General features: G+C 42.1%; 1 protein-coding gene across 2 annotated transcripts in view; it reads right to left on the bottom strand.

The window, feature by feature from the left end:
* The window catches only part of LOC126764095 (uncharacterized), a 48,204-nt gene that overhangs the window by 15,130 nt on the left and 13,644 nt on the right, over nucleotides 1-19,430 (bottom strand). Inside the window, exon 3 of one of the 2 annotated variants that reach the window (XR_007667814.1) lies at nucleotides 16,794-17,689. The exons of the other annotated variant lie outside the window; for it this stretch is intronic. The gene's annotated coding sequence lies outside the window, so the exon portion shown is untranslated. Of the gene's footprint in view, nucleotides 1-16,793; nucleotides 17,690-19,430 lie in introns of those variants that run through there. 2 annotated transcript variants of the gene reach the window in all.

The following is a 19,430-nucleotide window of genomic DNA, read 5'->3' as shown; positions in this document are numbered from 1 at the left end:
CTACACTTATGACTTGAATGTATATACTGGAAAAGACACATCCTCTAATCTGAAAGGAACTCTGGGAGAACGAATTGTAGAAAACTTGACAGCAGACATTCTTGAGCAAAATGTTGTTTTAGCGTTTTATAGGTTTTTCACCTAACGTTAGCCGAAAACAAAAAGATGGTTCTAAATTAGAAGTTGATTGTCCACTAGCTATTGCAGACTACAATCGTATAATGGGGGGCGTAGACTTATCAGATCAGAAGGCTGCAATATACGACATGAATCGTAAGTCGCAAAAATGGTGGAAAAAGGTATTTTACAAGATTTTTATGCTAGCTGTGGTTAACGCTTGGATTATATTTACACAACGTCAACGCCGTAAAATTTCGCTCATTCAGCTGAAGGAATAAAGCACAAAAAGCTCTCAACACGTCAATGTGGGGGAAGACCAGCAAAGCGATCACGAACTGAACGTCTAAATATTGGCGATCATCTTCCTATTGAACAGCCTTCTCGTCGCCGATGCGTTCATTGCACTTCACAAAATAAGGAAACCAGAACCAAATACGTCTGTTCTGGATGCAACAACGCTTTATGTTTTAAATGTTTTGCTTCTTTTCACAAGTGGCTTAAATTTGTAAAAGGAAAAATGAATAAACAGTGAAATCCATTATTTTTTATTAGAAGTTGATATTTAATTTTTTGTTCCTTTTGGTATTATTGGGACTTATGCGTCCCACCTATAAATGTTATTGGGATTATACTATATCCCAGGATAACCGTAAGGATATCCGATTTTTCAGGTATGCCAAACATCGTATATTTTAGTCATACTACAGTATTTGCTGTCGTAATGATGAAAACCCCGCCTGATTTCGAAAAAAAACTCAGGGGTGAAAGGGTTAAGGCGCGATCGCCACTGAATATCGGTCATTTGTTTACATTAAATTCTCTGCACAGCAAAAATGATGCGCAGCTCTTGTTATTTGTTTACTTGACTTTAATTGATGGGTGTGAGAATGAATGTGTATCCAAAATACTGATGCTGCAGTAATTGGATATTAGTAGATGGATGTGAGAGTGAATATGTCACTCCTCCCCCCTTAAAAAGGCAGCATATACTTGGGCTGGCATTGATGGGTACAGTGTGGGTAATGGGTTTTCTCCAAGTTCGTTTTCTTGAAGTTGTGGCTGATTTCTTTCAGTTTGTTTTCTTAATTTTGTATACAAAAATATAAATGGATTAAAGTTTATGTACTACTACTACTATGTATGAATAAAAATCATTGCGACCAAAGCCAGATTAGCCAGTATAATAATTGTATAAAGTGTAATATTGTTTTGTGAAATCATTTTTATAATGTCATTGTGTTTTAAGATTTTGATTTTAGTTATGTTGAGCGGTGGATACAAAGGTGTTAGGTCAATTTCTGGGTGTAAATAATTTTCGCTTAAAATAATATTTTCGATTTTTACTTTACATTGTGTTATTCTTATAATTTTATTTCCCTTTATTTGTATGTTGCTGTTTGAATTTTGACAGTTTTGTGTAAGAGTTGTTTGGGTCAGATTCCATGTTATTATAACATTTGGTTCAATATACTTAATTATTTCTTTTGTAAGGACTGGTACAAAATTACATGTTGGGTTTCTTTGTTTTATTATGTTTGCAATACATTCACTATTTACTTCTTTGTTGTCTTGATTGTAAATTTTATTATCGTTTTCAAAGTAAGAATCACTGCCTGAGTACTCCAATTGGTACCCATTTCTATCGGGATAAGGGATTATTTTAATGGTGTTAATTAGTTCATGATTAATAGGAATATGTGAGATTATTAGTATTTCATTATTCTTATAGTTAATCCAAGTGGATGTTTTTGTTAATAATATGTTTTCGCTGTTAACTTTTTGGAGCTTGTCGTAATTAAGCAGTTTTGGGTTGAACAGTCCCAGTCGTGAGAGCTGCATTCCCATTTCAAGGTCCTCAATGTACTCAATGAACTGCATTAGTTCATAAACCAAGGTGTCAATGCTATTTCTATTGTTTTCATACTGTTTGCTTCTCTGCAATCCGTCATTAACGAACTGCATTACTTCGTTAAATTCGTGCATTTTTATTGAATTTTTCGCCTCCGAATTCAGTTTCTCTTCGAATTGTATTCTGTCATTGTCGTCGAGTGTGCCGAAAAGGAATTTAAAAGCTGAGCCTACGAAATTGAAAAGACCGCGTTTTTGTCTACGTTCTTTGTGTAGAGTGATCCCGCTTGGTTCTTTAATCAGTTTGTTATACAAAAATTTGATGCGGGGTGTGTCTGTACTGTTTTGTATTTTGTTTCCAAAATATGTGGTTATAGTGTTTATTTCTGTGAGGTTGAATGTTAGGCAATGATGTTGGAATGCTGATGGTCTTTGAATTGGTTTACTTGAGAAAATTCCCACGACAGCCGGTTCTACGCACCGGAATTGACTCGGATTTCATCCGACCAAGGGCTGTTTTTTCGGCGATCTAACCCCGTTTGGATCGGTGAGTATTAATTTGTGTTTGTCGTCATTAGAGCAATGCCTTGCAGCAGGGTTGCTCCGTATCCTCCTGACTCGCGCTGGCATTGAGTCCAACCCGGGCCCGGAGGAATTTTTCTGCTGCGTATGCGCAAAACGGCTCCATCCAAACTCCACCTCGGTCAGGTGTAACACATGCAATAGATGGAGCCATCTTAAGACCTGCTCAGGCCTTAAGACCCATAGGGAGTGGACCACGCGTTACGTGGCCCCATGTTGCCTGCGCAATATTGCGACACAAGCCTCTACGGCTGTGCAATCCGCACACAGTTCGCGCGCCGCGCCGCCACCAATCCAAGTGGCCAACAAAGGACCTCCACGGTCCCTAGGAGCTCAATCAGGCAACATAACTCCCCTTCTGACTTGTCCCCCCCCCAACCTTCATCCCGCTCCAATCCTCGTGCGAGAACCAACCAGCAGCTCTTGGTCCCTCGCACAGTCTGTTCCGTGTGTCAAGCCGTCATACGCCGGAATGTGACATCCGTCAAGTGCAATTCTTGTACTGGCTGGTGTCATTTTTCGACGTGTTCCGGCCTGCGCACCACACGTGAGTGGAGTGACTCATACGTTGCCCCATGCTGCAGGAGTCTGTCCCCGCAACTCACAACAGTGGCGTCGCCAACCAACACCCCAGCGCGACAACCGCCCCTGCGGGTACTACAGCTGCAACAAATTCCACCCACACGTCACTCCCTCACCCCCAGGATCACCCACGGACACCCGCGACAAACCCGGCTACTTCAATTCAACTGCAACGGACTCCAGAGCAAGATCGAGGAGATAGTTGCACTAATGAATCGGGAACGTCTATCGATAGCTGCGGTCCAAGAAACCAAGTTAAACAGCCGCTCAGATCTTCTGAGTTGTGCAGGTTTCAACGTTATACGTAAAGATCGCGAGCGAGATAATGGTGGTGGCCTAGCTTTCATATTGCACAACACCGTGCAGTATCGTCTAATCGATGTAGACATCGACCCCAGGGATACTACCCTAGAATGTCAGGGTATAGCTATCCGGTCAGGCGATGTCGAGCTCGAAATATTTAATATATACATCCCTCCAGTTACATGTTGCCCAACAGGATATCACCCGAATATAAGTGCGCTACTTCGTGGTGAAAACCGTTTGGTACTAGGCGACTTTAACGCGCACCACGATCTTTGGCATTCCTGCCTGTCAAATGATCGTAGGGGGATGGAGCTGGCGGAACAGATTGACGATTCGACATTCTGCACAATGAATGACGAAGCCCCCACCAGAGTTATGGGCACCTGTAATAGCTCGCCGGACATTACCATTGCTAGCGGTGGTCTGATAAACAGCATAACCTGGCGACCTATGCTAACTCTCGCATCAGACCATCTGCCCATAATTATTTCGATCGAGAAGCCTCCTGATTTTGTTTCTGTGGACAACCGCACCTACTTTAACTTTAACAAAGCTAATTGGGTCGGCTTCACAGAATTTACTGAGAGCACCTTCAACGCTCTACCCATTCCTACGGACGTATGCGTTGGCGAACGTCAATTCCGCAAGGTGATCGCAGCAGCTACCGCTCGCTTCATACCGGCTGGAAGAATAGCGGAAATCCGCCCAAATTTCCCAGCCGAAGCAGCCGTTTTAGCTAATGAGCGCGACACCTTACGCCATGCCGATCCCGGGGATCCCCGAATACGGGATCTCAATTTGGAGATTCGGCGTATGGTAAATCAACATAAGCGGACGAAATGGTTAGAACACCTGAAGTCCTGCAACCTCTCCACCGGAGTGAGTAAGCTTTGGGCTACTGTCAAAGCTCTGTCTAACCCGAAGAGACATGACGACCGAGTTGAAGTTCAATTCAATGGTCATGCCTCTTCGGACCCGAAGAAGTGCGCGAGCTATTTTAGCCGGCAGTTCACACTGCACCCTTCGGTAGATAAAGCTAAACGATGTGTTAACCGACGGCTGCGCAAAATGCCAAACGACGGCGCGCCACTTACTTTCACCGATGAGGAGGTTCAGGGTGTCATCAAAAAAGCAAAATCCTCCAAATCCATTGGCCCTGATGGAATCAACATGCTAATGCTAAAGCATCTAGGCTCGACGGGAGTAGAATATCTCACCAAGGTACTTAATCTGTCGCTGACCACTCTTCAAATACCCGATGTGTGGAAAGTCGGAAGAGTGGTCCCACTACTGAAACCTGGGAAACCCGCCAACAAAGGGGAATCTTATCGCCCGATAACTCTCCTCTCCCCAGTAGTGAAGACACTTGAGGCCTTGCTACTCCCGACCTTCACTCACCACCTGAGCCTAGCCAGCCACCAGCATGGATTCCGAAAAGTGCATAGCACCACCACAGCACTTAGCGTCATAAACGCCCAGATAGTTCGTGGCCTCAACCAGAAACCACCCTGCGAAAGAACGATCCTCGTAGCGTTGGACCTGTCAAAAGCCTTTGACACGGTCAATTACACAACGCTACTGCAGGACATTGAAACAACTACGCTCCCTCCAGGGTTAAAGAGGTGGACCATGAACTACCTGAGCGGTCGCCAGTCATCCGTACTATTTCGAGGTAAAACATCTAAACTGAGAAGAATTAAACAGGGGGTTCCGCAGGGTGGTGTCCTCTCCCCACTACTGTTTAATTTCTACATCTCGAAACTCCCACAACCACCAGAGGGAGTTTCCATAACCTCGTACGCTGATGACTGCACGATATTGGCGTCGGGCAATGGAATCGATGGCATGTGTTCGAAGGTAAACAGCTACCTCTCCGATCTTTCTCGTTTCCTCACTGCACGAAATCTAACACTCTCCCCCACCAAATCCACAGCGACCATTTTTACCAACTGGACGAAGGAGTATAGACTTGAGCTTAACATTGCAGTCGACGGCGTCAAAATTCCGACTGTCAATAATCCTAAGATTTTAGGTGTAACTTTCGACAGTCTATGCTCCTTCTCTCCGCATTCGACCGCGATTATCGCCAAAGTACAGAGCCGCAACAAAATCCTCAAGTCGCTAGCCGGCAGCACATGGGGAAAAGACAAAGAAACGTTGTTGGCAACATACAAGGCAATCGGCCGGCCGGTCCTCAATTACGCAGCGCCCATATGGTCGCCTGGATGCAGTGGCACGCAGATGAGGAAACTTCAGACCTGCCAAAATACTGCACTCCGGACCACTACAGGATGTCTCTTGATGTCTCCGATTGAACACCTCCATAGTGAGACGCGCATGTTCCCGGTTAAGGAGCATAACGAACTCCTCTCCAGGCAGTTCCTGCTGGGATGCTTTCGCAGAAATCACCCCTGCAGCCATCTGCTTGGAGCGGAACCGCCTCCTAGGAGCATCAAGAGGTCATTCCTGGATTACGTCGACGACGTCGTACAGTACGCCGACCGGACTTCGGACGCAACTAACTTTCGACAGGTACTGACCGCCATTCACAGTGGAGCCATCAACACCTTCACCGACTCCCTTCCCGTGAATGGCGTTCTTGGAGTTAAACCACCACCCATCGCAGACGAAGAGCTCCAGCTGCCGCGAGAAACGCGTGTGACCCTTGCGCAACTTCGTTCTGGATACTGTAGCAGGTTAAACTCCTACTTATCCAGAATAGACCCTGACACACTCGATGTATGTCCTGCATGCAACGAGTCTCCGCTTGACACTGACCACCTCTTTGCATGCCCCTCAAACCCTACCCATCTAACACCCTCCTCCCTTTGGTCCGACCCCGTCGAAACAGCACGTTTCTTGGGCCTACCGTTAGATGACATCGACGACAACTCAAATGATATTTACCATCCCAACGGGGATTGAATCTCGGTTAAAACAACAACAAACAACAGAAAAGAAGATATCCATGGTTTGTATCGATGCCGCCTATCTGAATTTGTTGGGCATGGCTCATGGTAAGCAACAGGGACAGTATCATCACTGTGCGCCAGATACCTGTGGAATGGGGACCTCATTAATTTTCTTTCGTTTTTTTAAACTGCGTTTTATAATAGTTAGTAGCTCTGTTCCGATTAGTGATTTTGTAATGGTCCGGGTCGGTTTGTTCGACATTTTTGTTTTCTTTTAATGGGTTTTCTAACTTTCCTTTCTGAAGGGGACCCTTTCTGTATTTGGTGTCTATGTCGTATTCCTGACGATCATCATTTAATTTGTTTATTTTTTGTTCTTTAATTTTTTGTGCGTCCAGGGTTGGTTGTCCGGCGTAAAGAAATATGTGTGCGGGTGTCTGTCCAGTGGTGTCATTCCTGGTTTTGTGATTGTAAATATAAAGAATATTTTCCATTTTGCCCATTTTGATTTCATCGTTTTTGGAGGAATTGATTATGCGAATTTTTTCATTTATTGTTTTATGTAATCTCTCAACATCCGCCACGCCCGTTTTAGCTGTGTTTAATTGTAATTCAACTCGAGCCATTGCTTAAGAGCTAGGCTGGAAAATGCACCGTCCCCGTCTGCCTTTAACAGTGTAGGTTTTCCGAGTTGGTTAAAGATACGCATCAGGGCGTTTTTGCATTCTATCCAATCTTTTGTTTCTATTTGTTCTAGAGTGGCGAACTTTGAGTAAATGTCAATGCAACTAAGGTAATGCTTACCCTCGAATGAATAGATGTCTATTACAAATTTATCGCGGCAATGCCCAGGGCTAGGTGTGACTTTAAAAGGCATTTTTGTGTTTCTGTGTTCTGTCTTGGCTAGGTTACACACACGGCACTCATTTATGATGTTTTGAATCAGTAGTTGGCTATTTGGGAAATAATGATTTTCTTTGAATAATTTAGTCATTTTTTGGATACTTGGATGCAACAGTTTTTCATGGGCTTGAAGTATGATTTCTTTAAACTCAGCATATGAGCTCACGTTGTTCAATAGAATGAGGCTACGAGTCACTTTAGTATAAGAGGGGTTAATAATTTCCCTATAGGCTGTCTGGATGATCTCGAAATCGGCATCGCTCACGATGTACATGGCAATGCTTTTGGAAATGAAGTGGTCAAGTAAGAATTGCTTGGCGTTCTCAACAGTCATGTTATAGTGAATTGTGGTTATTGAATTTCCGAAAACGGTTGTCTGCTTTACACTATTCTGATCTGATTCAATGAATATTATCTGTTTTTTGAATACATTTATTGGTTTTTCTGTTAACTGGATAAGATCATTACTGTCTTCTACTGCGCTATGTTGGGTGGCTTCACTGAAATAATTCTCCTCAACCTTGATTCTGGACAGTGCGTCAGCAATTGAATTCTGTTTCCCTTTTATGTACTCAATATCAAAGTCAAACTTAGCCAATCTAATTCTCCATCTCTGCAGTTTGGCATTTGGCTCCTTTAAATTATGTAACCATCTGAGAGGCTGATGATCACTAGCTATTTGGAAATGTCTTCCCAACAAGTAGTGACGGAATGTTTTTGTGGTCCAAACTATGGCAAGTAATTCTTTTGCGATGGTGCTGTAATTTAATTCATGGTCATTCAATGTTCTGCTTATGAAAGATATGGGGTGATTGTTTTGAGAAAGGACGGCTCCAAGAGCCAGGTTACTAGCGTCTGTAGTCAATACAAATTTCTTTTCAAAATTGGGAAGTTGTAGAATTGGTTCGCTTGTTATTAGGGTTTTAAGTTTCTCGAATGCTTCCACATATTCGTGGTTGTTTATGTCTATTTTTGCTCCTTTTTTTAAGTAGCGGGTCATGGGTTTTGCTATGTCAGCGTAGCTTGGGATAAACTTTCGGTAATAACCGGTCATTCCGTGGAATGCTCTGATTTCTTTTACTTTTGTTGGGATTGGGTATGATGCTATGGCTTCTACTTTAAAAGGGTTTGGTTTTATTCCATCGGGTGTTACGATGTGTCCTAGAAAGGTTGCTTCCTTTTTCAGGAAATCGCATTTATCTAGTTGCAACTTTAGATTTGCTTCGGACAGTTTTTCAAAAACCAATTGCAATGAGTTTAAGTGTTCGTCGAGAGATGTGGAAAAAATAATGATGTCATCCAAATAAACCAAACAGTGTTTGCTAATTAATGGTCGGGGTATGTTATTCATGCACCTCTGGAATGTGGCGGGTGCATTTCTTAGGCCAAATGGCATGCGAACGTATTCGTAATGACCACGTTTGGTTGAAAATGCAGTTTTCTGTATGGATTCTGAATCCATTTCTATCTGATGAAAACCCCTAGCTAAATCAATTGTTGTGAAGTACTAGCATTTTCCCAGTTTTCCAAGTATTTCGTCCATGTTGGGAATAGGAAATCTATCGGGAATGGTTATTTCATTCGGCTTCCTGTAATCAATGACTACTCTGTATTTTGCTTTTCCCGAAGCGTCGGATTTCTTTGGTACAACCCAAGTGGGACTATTGTAGGGTGAATTACTTTCTCTGATCAATCCCTGCTCAAGCATCCCCTGCACCTGGTTCTCTACCTCATTTTCGTGTGTTTGAGCAAGTGGGTATTGTTTTCAATAAATGGGAGAATTGTGTGTTGTGTTTGATACATGTTTGATTGTGTTTGTGAATCTCAAACGTTCTCCTTCAGAATATTGCAAATCTTTAAATTTGTTTAATAAATGTTTTAATTTATAGGTTTCCTCCGGGTTAAGGTGATCCAGACGGAATAGTGAAAAGTCTATTTTTTTATCTGATTTGGGGGTTGGTTTCTCATATGAATCTTGTGTGTAGAAAAATTGATCTTTGTTTGAATCTGTGTCTATCAATGGGTAGGTTTTATCGAAAAGTGTAATAGTATGAGTTTTGTAATTTATTATACCTTGTGCTTTATTGAGCAGTTTTCTGCCAATTAGCACATCGTAGTCGCCAGAAAAGTCGTGCAAGTAAAATTGTTCAGGTGTCCTAATTATGTTGTTGCTTGGCAGAGTTATTGAATCTTTTAATATCATCGGGCCATTTGATGTAAAAACTTCACATTCAGTATTGTGTATTGGTAGAGAAAAAAAATTCTTTCGCATCATGTTGATTGTGGATCCTGTGTCAATCAAACATTTGTGAGCGTGGCCCTTGTGGGTAATTATTAAGTATTGGTATCTTCCGGGGCTGGTGACTGAAAATTTTCGTCAAAATTGATTTCGGCTTGGTCTTGATTGAGTGGTGCCTGACACTGTTCTTCATAAGTCTGGTCTTGATACTGAGTGTAGTCGTAGTATTCTTGTTCGTATGGTTGTTGATAATTTTGTTCGTATTCTTGTGCTTCTTGTAATCTAAGTTCGTCAATGGACATTTTGGTTTGTTCGCTGTCCGATGGTCTTGGTCGTTTGGTTGTTTGTTGTAGTGGGAAGTTTGGGTTAGATGGCATGCGTGGTTGTTGTGTTTGAGGGGTTAGGTTAAAATTAGATTTGGGAAATGGAATTCTGTTTAAAATTGGTTGAGGATTCCTGTACCTGTTGGGTCCGGGATAAGTTTATCCGGGTCCCATGGGTTGGTTGTTAGATAATTGTTGTGTATAAATGGGTCTGGGTGCATGCATGTATGGGTTGAAGCTGGGTTGTAATGGTTGAGGATATTGGGGGTATCTCGGTTGGTATTGGGATTGATTGATTGGGTAATTTTTAAATGCTTTCGGATTTTGGTAAAAATTTGGAGTTTTATTTTTAATTTCAATGTTTTTATTTGTTTCAAAGTTAATATGTTCTTCATAAATGCCCTCATTTTGTGCAATGTTAATTAGACTTCTCAAGTCTGGAATGTCGTAATGGGCCAAAATTGTAAACAATTGAATTGGTAATTTTCGAATTAGTGTTTTTATGGAATCTCTGACCGCTTGCAAATAAATAATAAAGTTTGATTGATTACCTTCGAGATGTAATTTGGAGATGAGTATTTGGCGTCGTCGCTCGGCCTCCTCGCAGAATGCACGCAGATTTCCTCTGTAGGGCGTCTCGCGGAAGTTCTCCAGCAGCTTGTAGTTCGGCGCCTGTGGTTTATACTCGCTGATCATTCTGGACCTCAAGGTCGGCCAGTCTTCTATGGTTGGCAGACCCAATGTTCTAGTCACATGACCCTCTATGTTCCGCTCAATGGCTCCAAGCAGGATGCGTTGTTGTCGCACATCATTGGTATGGTAGAGGGACGGTATGTAGTCCATTCTGCTGATGAAGGTAAAAAGTGTTTCTGGTTCTCCCCTAAATGGAGGGACATCCTTAAGTTGTCCACGGGCCTCAGCAAGGTTGCTCTCGTTTATTGTATTCTCTGGTTGTGCTGGTTGTGCCATTTTTTTGTTTGATTGTCACTTAATTCGATGTTTTTACCTTGCCTTTGGACTTACAGGTTTTTGTGTTTTTGAATTTTTAATTTGCTTCCACTTGTTTGGGATGACCGAATTGGAATTATTTTCCCAGTTGAAACGCGTATTTTTGCGAATTGCGGATTATAAAATTTAACTTATTTTCCACTCGCGGTTCTTTTTTTCGGATACTTGTAGTATCCTACCGACTGCGCCACTGAAATAATTGAGTCAAATAAATGTCCCGTCGAAAGACTAAGGACAACGCTAAGATCCGTTTTTTAATAAATTAAATACAAATGTTTAAAATGTTTTATTATTTATTAGTTATTAAAATTGTACGCGACGAAAGAAAGGTTTCGTGTGCGTCAATTGGATTTCAGCTTAAGACTAATTTACAAAGAGAATGAAAATCTTGGTTTTGGCTATTGGCTATTGTTTACATTAAAATGAGAGTGTAGTTGGTCGCTTGATTCATTGGATGAGAGCTTATAGATTATTTGGTTTGTATAAGCGAAGACGCTTAAGGCGCGATCGCCACTGAATATCGGTCATTTGTTTACATTAAATTCTCTGCACAGCAAAAATGATGCGCAGCTCTTGTTATTTGTTTACTTGACTTTAATGGATGGGTGTGAGAATGAATGTGTCACCAAAATACTGATGCTGCAGTAATTGGATATTAGTAGATGGATGTGAGAGTGAATATGTCACTATATATATACATATATATATATATATTACTAACTTATGAAAAATAAAATATGATTCTATGATAACTATTAATACTTTTGTATTGGTATGGCGGTGTCGTTAACATTGATATGGATTGGTATGGTACCCATATACATATAATCTTTTCATTATGTCATTCGATGGTGTTGTTGTTGTTGTTGTAGCGGTTTGGCGCTCATCGAAATCATCTAACGGTACGGGGTCGGATCGTAGGAAGAAGGGTGTCAGATGATAATGGTTGCTGGACATGGAAAGTGGGCATGTTGGACATGTATTTAGTATATCGCGGTCGATTTTGGATAAGAAGGAGTTTAATTGATCAGACTGGGAGTTGTTTTAGCTGTTACCTAGTCCCCGTTAGGATGGTAAGGATTAGCTAAAGTCATGGAAGTCATGCTCTCTGGCACCGTAGAGGTCCTATGTTGCACTCTCGACTAGACTGACGGCGCCATGCTCGAACTGGGTGCTGTAAATTGCTGTAGAGGCTAATATCACAGTAGTGCCACATAACTTCCGATCCACTCCCTGTGTGCCTTAAGCCCTCAGCAAGTCTTAAAATGGCGCTATCCATTACATGTGTTGCATCCAACCGAGGTTGAGTTTGGATGGAGTCTATTATCGCAAACGCAGCAGAAAAATTCCCCGAGTTGGATTCAATGACACCATGATGTTGCTAAAAGTTGCACCAGTGGTGAAAATATTTACCTATAACTCACCGCTCTGAATATAGTAAGATTGCCGGCACAGCTTTTCTTTCTCTTTACTGGCGTAGACACCGTTTACGCGGTTATAGCCGAGTTAACACAGCGGGTCAGTTGTTTCTCCTTGTCGCAAGGTGGCGCCAATTGCAGATTCCAAGCGAAGCAAGGTCCTTCTCCACCCGGTATTTCGAACGGAGCGGATGTCTTCCTCTGATTCCCCCGACGGGTACTGCGACGACTACTTTCAGAGCTGAAGCGTTTTCATCCATTCGGACGACATGATCTAGCCAGCGTATAAAAGCTAATTCGCTGAACTACGTCAATGTCGTCGTTTATCTTATACAGCTCATCGTTCCATCGAATGCGACATTTGCCGTCGCCAACGCGCAAAGGACTATAAATCTTCCTCAGAACTTTTCTCTCTAAAACTCGTAACGTCGACTCATCAGATGTCATCGTCCATGCCTCTGCACCATATAGCAGGACGGGAATAATGAGTGACTTATGGAGTTGAGTTTTTGTTCGTCCAGAGAAGACTTTACTTCTCAATTGCTCACTCAGTCCGATGTAGCATCTGTTGGCAAGAAGTGCAAAAAGTTGGATTTCGAGGCTGACATTGATGGTGAGCACTTTGAAATCGACAAAGAGGTGGTGCGTATCAAATCTCTTTTCACGGGTCTTTTCCAAGATTTGGCGCATGGTGAATATCTAGTAATTAGTATAAGGTCCAATCAGTGTATTGACAGTGGGCTTTAATCTTTAACACAATACGCGTGATAGAACCTTATACGCGATGGTGAGAAGGTTTATCCCACGGAAGTTGGCGCAGATTATGGGTCCTCCTGTCGGCCCACGCCACTCCTCATCGTACCACCTGTTTCTTGCATTTTCCGAATTTCAAAGTCGAACCTTCCCTGTCTTTGTTGACTACGGTTTTTTGCTGAACAGAGCTGCTTGGCTGCAACAAGATAGCGGTCCGAGTTGATGTTAGGACCTCGGAGGGTACGAACGTCTAAAACACTTGAGACCTGCCTCCGTATATGACACCATGATCGATCTGGTTGGTGACTTTTCGATCCGGAGACAACCAGGTAGCTTCATGAATTTTCTTTCGCTGGAATCTACTACCACAGATAATCATATTTCGGGGCCCGGCGAAGTCGATCAGCCTCAACCCATTTGGGGATTTTTCATATTGGAGGCTGAATTTACCGACTTTTGTGCCAAAGATACCTTCTTTGCTCACCTTGGCGTTTAAGTCGCCATGCGCGATTTTGATATCGTGGCGGGGGTAGCTCCCATTGGTGCACTGCAAGCGCTCATAGAAGACATCTTTGGTCACATTGTCCTTCTCTTTCGACGGGGCGTGGACGCAGATCAGCGATATGTTGAAGAATTTCGCTTTGATGCGGATTGTGGCTAGTCGTTCATCCACCGGGGTGAATGACAGTACTCGGCGACGGAGTCTCTCTCCCACCATGAATCTCACGCCGAATTTGCGCACTATATATGGCCACTGTATTAAATGCCACAAGGACCTACTTGTCTCAGTCCTTGTCTCGTCCATCGCATTTCTTGGACGGGTGTGATGTCTGCCTTCACTCTAATGAGGGCATGCATGCCCCTTAAATCGTAGTTCTTAATTCGTTTGCCATATGTTATTCTTTTTGGATTAAAATCTGGCTTTTTGCGTAGCAAATAAATTTGCCATCCCGGTTGAGTCCCCAGTTAATTTTTACTAGAGTCAAAAGGATATATTTTGAGCTGCATCGAAATGTGTACTCTTTATTTACATATTTATACTCTTAAGACTTACTTATTACATGGTTCTTACTTCTATTTATGCTAACTAGTATGTTTACTTATTACTAGTTGATTGTTTGTTTAAATACAAATTATATTATTTGTTTACATATACATATGTATATTGTTTGCTTAGGTACATTTGCTTTGTTTTAAGATAAGGTTAGTATGGTATTCAAACACAGTGTTGTTTTGATGTTTGTAATTATTATAAGGATTACGTTCTTTAACTCGCTGGCTTACTGGGTTTATTTGAACATAATCACCTCTGCAGATTTTCAATAAATATAGATTGTAGAGTAATTTTCTTTTTTTTAATTGACATAGGCACCGCTTACGCGATTATAGCCGAGTTAACAACCGCGCGCCAGTCGTTTCTTCTTTTCGATACGTGGCGCCAATTGGATATTCCAAGCGAAGCCAGGTCCTTCTCCACTTGGTCCTTCCAACGGAGTGGAGGTCTTCTTCTTCCTCTGCTTCCCCCGGCGGTTACTGCGTCGAATTCTTTCAGAGCTGGAGTGTTTTCGTCCATCCGGACAGCATGACCTAGCCAGCGAAGCCGCTGTCTTTAAATTCGCTGAACTATGTCAATGTCGTCGTATACCTGGTACAGCTCATCGTTCCATCGAATGCGATATTCGACGTGGCCAATGCGCAAAGGACCATAAATCTTTCGCAGAACTTTTATCTCGAAAACTCTCAACGTCGACTCATCAGTTGATGTCATCGTCGAGAGAGGACTTTACTTTTCAATTGCCTACTCAGTCCGAAGTATTTTATTTCTGCACATACCTTATCGTTAGTTATTATAGGAATTTTGGTGTAATTTTCGTAAGAATTAGTTTCAATTTCTGGTGCATCGAATGTAACATATGGTTTAAAGACACCTTCAAGGTATTCCGAAGAAGCATTTGCTTTAAGAGGAAAACGTTAGTATACTACGTTAGTATATTTAAAAACTTATTTATTGTATTTAATTTATTAAAAAATTTCTTATTTTAACAATAAAAAGAACCGCACAGAAACAATTTCAGTTGATGGTGAGATTGATGGAGAAAAATCCTGACCTAGCCAGAGGAATAGCCCCGTTTGTCTCAACAAAAAAAGGATGGAGTTGTGGGAAGGTATTGCGGCTGTATGAAATAATATCGGCTCTGCAATACGTAGTGGAAGTGAATGGAATAAGGCAAGTATAACAATTTTTTATTGGATATATTTATATATCTGTATTAATTTTTGTATCACTTAGGTTTGGTTGGACTACAAACTAAAATTAAAGAGAAAAATTTCAGAAAATAGAAACGGTATTGTAGCCACAGGTGGAGGATCTTACACCCAAAGCAGCGTAACGTCTTTTGAGCAGGCCGTGGACGATTTGCTCAGCTTACAGCAGGCAGTGAATCCAAGCGGTGACGCATTTGGAACCACTGCATTTGCACCAACAAATCTAGAAGAAAGCAGCACACATGTGGAAGATGACGAGGTGCAACCTGAACAAGCGGAAAAAATTTTAAACGTCAGCTTTACGTCTAGGCAGGCAGCTGCCTACAACAAGAAAGTCTTCCTCTTCCTCTGCTTCCCCCGGCGGGTACTGCGACGAATACTTTCAGAGCTGGATTCGTCCATTCGGACAACATGACCTAGCCAACGTAGCCGCTGTCTCTTAATTCGCTAAACTATGTCAATGGCCTCGTATAACTCATACAGCTGATCGTTCCAACGAATGCGATATAACCATAAATCTTTCGCAAAACTTTTCTCTCGAAAACTCGTAACGTTGACTCATCGGTTGCTGTCATCGTCCAAGCCTTTGCACCATATAGCAGGACGGGAATTATGAGTGACTCATAGAGTTTGGTTTTTGTTCGTCGAGAGAGAACGTTACTTCTCAACTGCCTACTCAGTCCATAGTAGCACCTGTGAGCAAGAGTAGTCCTGAGTTGGATTTTGAGTCTGACTTTGTTGTGGGTATTTTCACTGGTTCCAAGATAGACGAAATTATCTACGACTTCAAAGTTATGACTGTCAACGTGAGAGCCAAGTCGCGAGTGCGATGACTGTTTGTTTGATGGCAGGAGATATTTCGTCTTGCCCTCGTTCATTGCCAGACCCATTTCCTTTGCTTCCCTGTCTAGTCTGGAGAAAGCAGAACTAACGGCACGGGTGTTAAGGCCAATTATATCAATATCATCGGCATACGCCCGCAGCTGTACACTCTTATAAAAGATTGTACCTTCTCGGTTAAGTTCTGTGGCTCGAATTATTTTCTTCAGCAGCAGATTGAAAAAGTCGCACGATAGAGAGTCGCTTTGTCTGAAACCTCGTTTGGTACCGAACGGCGGAGGATGGAGTGATATGTAGCACGCATGTGAGGAAAGTTCTTTTATCGCCATTCACTTGGGAGTGGCCAGAAACGATTCTTTTACATATTGCTCAAGCAGCTCACGACTTCCGGTCTTTGACCTAGTATCCTCTGAGTAAACTAAGAACATCCGCCCCATAATCTGAGCCAGCTTCCATTGGATAGTCGTTTTCACCATCGCGTATAAGGTTCTATTGCGCGTACCGTCAATAAACTGATTGGACTTTATACTATTTACTAGATATTCACCATGCGCCAAATCTGGTGTTTGTTTTAAATCTTTTGTTCACCCTAATGTCGGTGATATACTCACTTGTTGCACTTGCACTAGCACTTGCACCTGGAATGTATAATTCGCAAAATTTCGTTGAAATAAAGAAAAGAAATATTTCACTTTCAAATAAATTTTTTGTTTGTATTTCTTTATTCCCCTTTTTTTCAATGCTTATTTTATATTCACACAAAATGTTCTTCTTCTTTATACACAAATTATTAGCACTTTGGTTCACTTAACAATTTGAAAATTTAGTTGAAAGTTTAGTTCAAGTGTTCCGCAGCGTTGCGTCGACGATCGTACCGATGGCGAAAACCTTAGAGGTCACGGATAAGAACGAAAAAAAGCCCTTATTCCCATCTGACCAATCCTTTTGTATCGGTTGTGGGTGGTGAAAAGCGAAGTGTTGGTGTGTAGTGTGGTTGGTATGATGTGTAGCTGTGGTTGTGTGGATGACGTGTTGTGTTCCACTGGGTTGTGACCTTTTGGTGTGGTGTGTGTGGGTTTTGTGCGATGGGTGCTGCCAGGATGATATGTGCGGCGTAGCAAAATATCGCAAGATCAGATGTCGCATAAACATCCTGGCCCTCCTAGGCGGTTGTACAGGATCCTCGTGTTGTCTGTGTCTGTTATTTGTGTGAATTGCTGGTATGATGAGGGCGTTAACAGTATTGGCATGACCCATCGGTTGGACATTCGAATGTGGCGTGAGAGTCCGCCAAGCAATTCATACAATGGCCGTGTGCGCGGGCGATCTGTTGGCGTTGAATGGCTTAATGCTTTTGAAGAGAGTGCACCTCTTCAGAACGTGGGGTCGATGGCACAAGCTGCATCGTGGAGGCAAATTTTCTTCAAATGGATCTTCATATGTATCCCTAGGTGTTGCATCCGATGATTGCTTTGGCGGACTCAAGACTTCGTGTCCTTGGTGCGGCGATGGGTGGAGCTGATGCTCTAGGTGCAGCAATGGAGGACGTCACAGTCTTGGGAGTAAGTTGGTTGTCTTCTATGTCCATTTCTATTGGAATAGGAATATACTATATTAAAACATTGTATGATTCAAGGATTGAAATTGGGTATTTGTTTTTAGAGATAGATACATATATCGTCGTATACTATACATATTTTTCAATTTACAGTTCAATTCTTATCGCTCATTGGTTTTAGGTTTGCACGTACGGATTGTAAAACGGTGTATTTTTAATTAATTATTGCTTGATTTTATGTATGCGTTTGCGGTCGCTTGTTTTCGGTGAGCGGTTCTTCGGTATTTGGAAGAAAACACAATTTCACTAGTGGTCGAGTTAGTAGGCCAGTTTGTGTTCGTACATCTACTACTCTTATATGACCATCTCGTCCCCGATGTACCTTTTCAATGCGACCTAGTCGCCATTCCGTTGGGGGAAGCCATTCGTCCTGTATGATGACGCATTCGCCTGTACTGGGTTCTTTCTGGATCGTTTTCCATCGATATCTCTTATGGAGATCTTAAAGATAGTCCTCCTTCCATCTGTGGCTGAATTCGTGATGGAGAATCTTAATTCTTTCCCATCGATTTATTAAAGTGAGTGAGTCTCCTTCTGTCTCAGGTATGGCGAGAAGAGGAGCTCCTCTGAGGAAGTGTCCAGGTGTAAGAGCTGTGAAATCAGAGGGATCTTGCGAGAGGGGTGATATCGGTCTTGAATTTAATACGGCTTCTATACGAGTGGGTAGTGTAGTAAACTCTTCATAATTGAATTTATGATTACCAGCCGTTTTCTTTAAATGGGACTTAAAGCTTTTTACTGCGGATTCCCAGAGTCCGCCCATGTGTGGAGAACATGGAGGTATAAACTGCCAATCGATCTCTTGGGGTGCATACTTCAGGGGGTACTTCTTTTATAAAGTTTATGAACTCTTTCTCGGTGGCTCTTTGAGCTCCGATAAAGTTTTTTCCATTGTCGCTCATAGTCTTTGAGGGAAATCCGCGTCGTCCGACAAAGCCTGCAAATGCTGCGAGGAAAGCCGCAGTTGTCAGATTTGAACAAAGCTCGAGGTGTACTGCCTTTGTCGTAAAACATACAAAAACAGCCACATACCCTTTTCTAAATGAAGAAGACCTTAACATCTAGGCCTTTATCTGGAAAGGTCCAGTAAAATCAACCCCAGTAATAGTAAAAGGTAGAGCATAATTGCAGCCTTCAGGTGGTAAAGGTCATACCAGCGAACGCATTTTATGTTTGTACAAGGTACATTGTTTTCACATAAAAATCGTCTTTTTAAGTTGTGGCCTTAGTCGCGGTATATAAAATTCTTGTCCGATCATTTGCTGCATTAAGCGATGCTCACCATGTAGTGTAAGCTGGTGAAGATACATTAAGAATGATCATAAGGTCGTCTTTCGAGCAACTTTGCTTTCTATCGAATGAAATAGCGAGTTTGGGTGTAGGTAATGAGACTATCTTTGGCATATTGCAAATCGGTATGCGTTAGTTGTACACAAGGATCATTTGGTAACCCTTTCATTTTTTGTTTAAGTCTTTGAGTGAATTTGTGCATATAAGCGACTACTCTTAGTGCTCTAGGAAATGTAGAAAACCGGTGGAGAATATCATCCTCTTCTGGAGTGATATAAAAATTTACCCATCGAGGCATTCCAATTTCTGATATAGTATGCAAGTTGTTAGCAAATTGAACCCATTTTGTTAAACGTACAGGTTTTACCTGTTCATCCCATTCAGTGCCATTTGCCACAATTCTTGAATGAGGATTTTTGCTTG

This window comes from Bactrocera neohumeralis, unplaced genomic scaffold (genome assembly GCF_024586455.1).
Source record: "Bactrocera neohumeralis isolate Rockhampton unplaced genomic scaffold, APGP_CSIRO_Bneo_wtdbg2-racon-allhic-juicebox.fasta_v2 cluster09, whole genome shotgun sequence".
In the NCBI taxonomy this organism is placed as follows: domain Eukaryota; kingdom Metazoa; phylum Arthropoda; class Insecta; order Diptera; family Tephritidae; genus Bactrocera; species Bactrocera neohumeralis.
This window is presented reverse-complemented; position numbering and strand designations above follow the sequence as displayed.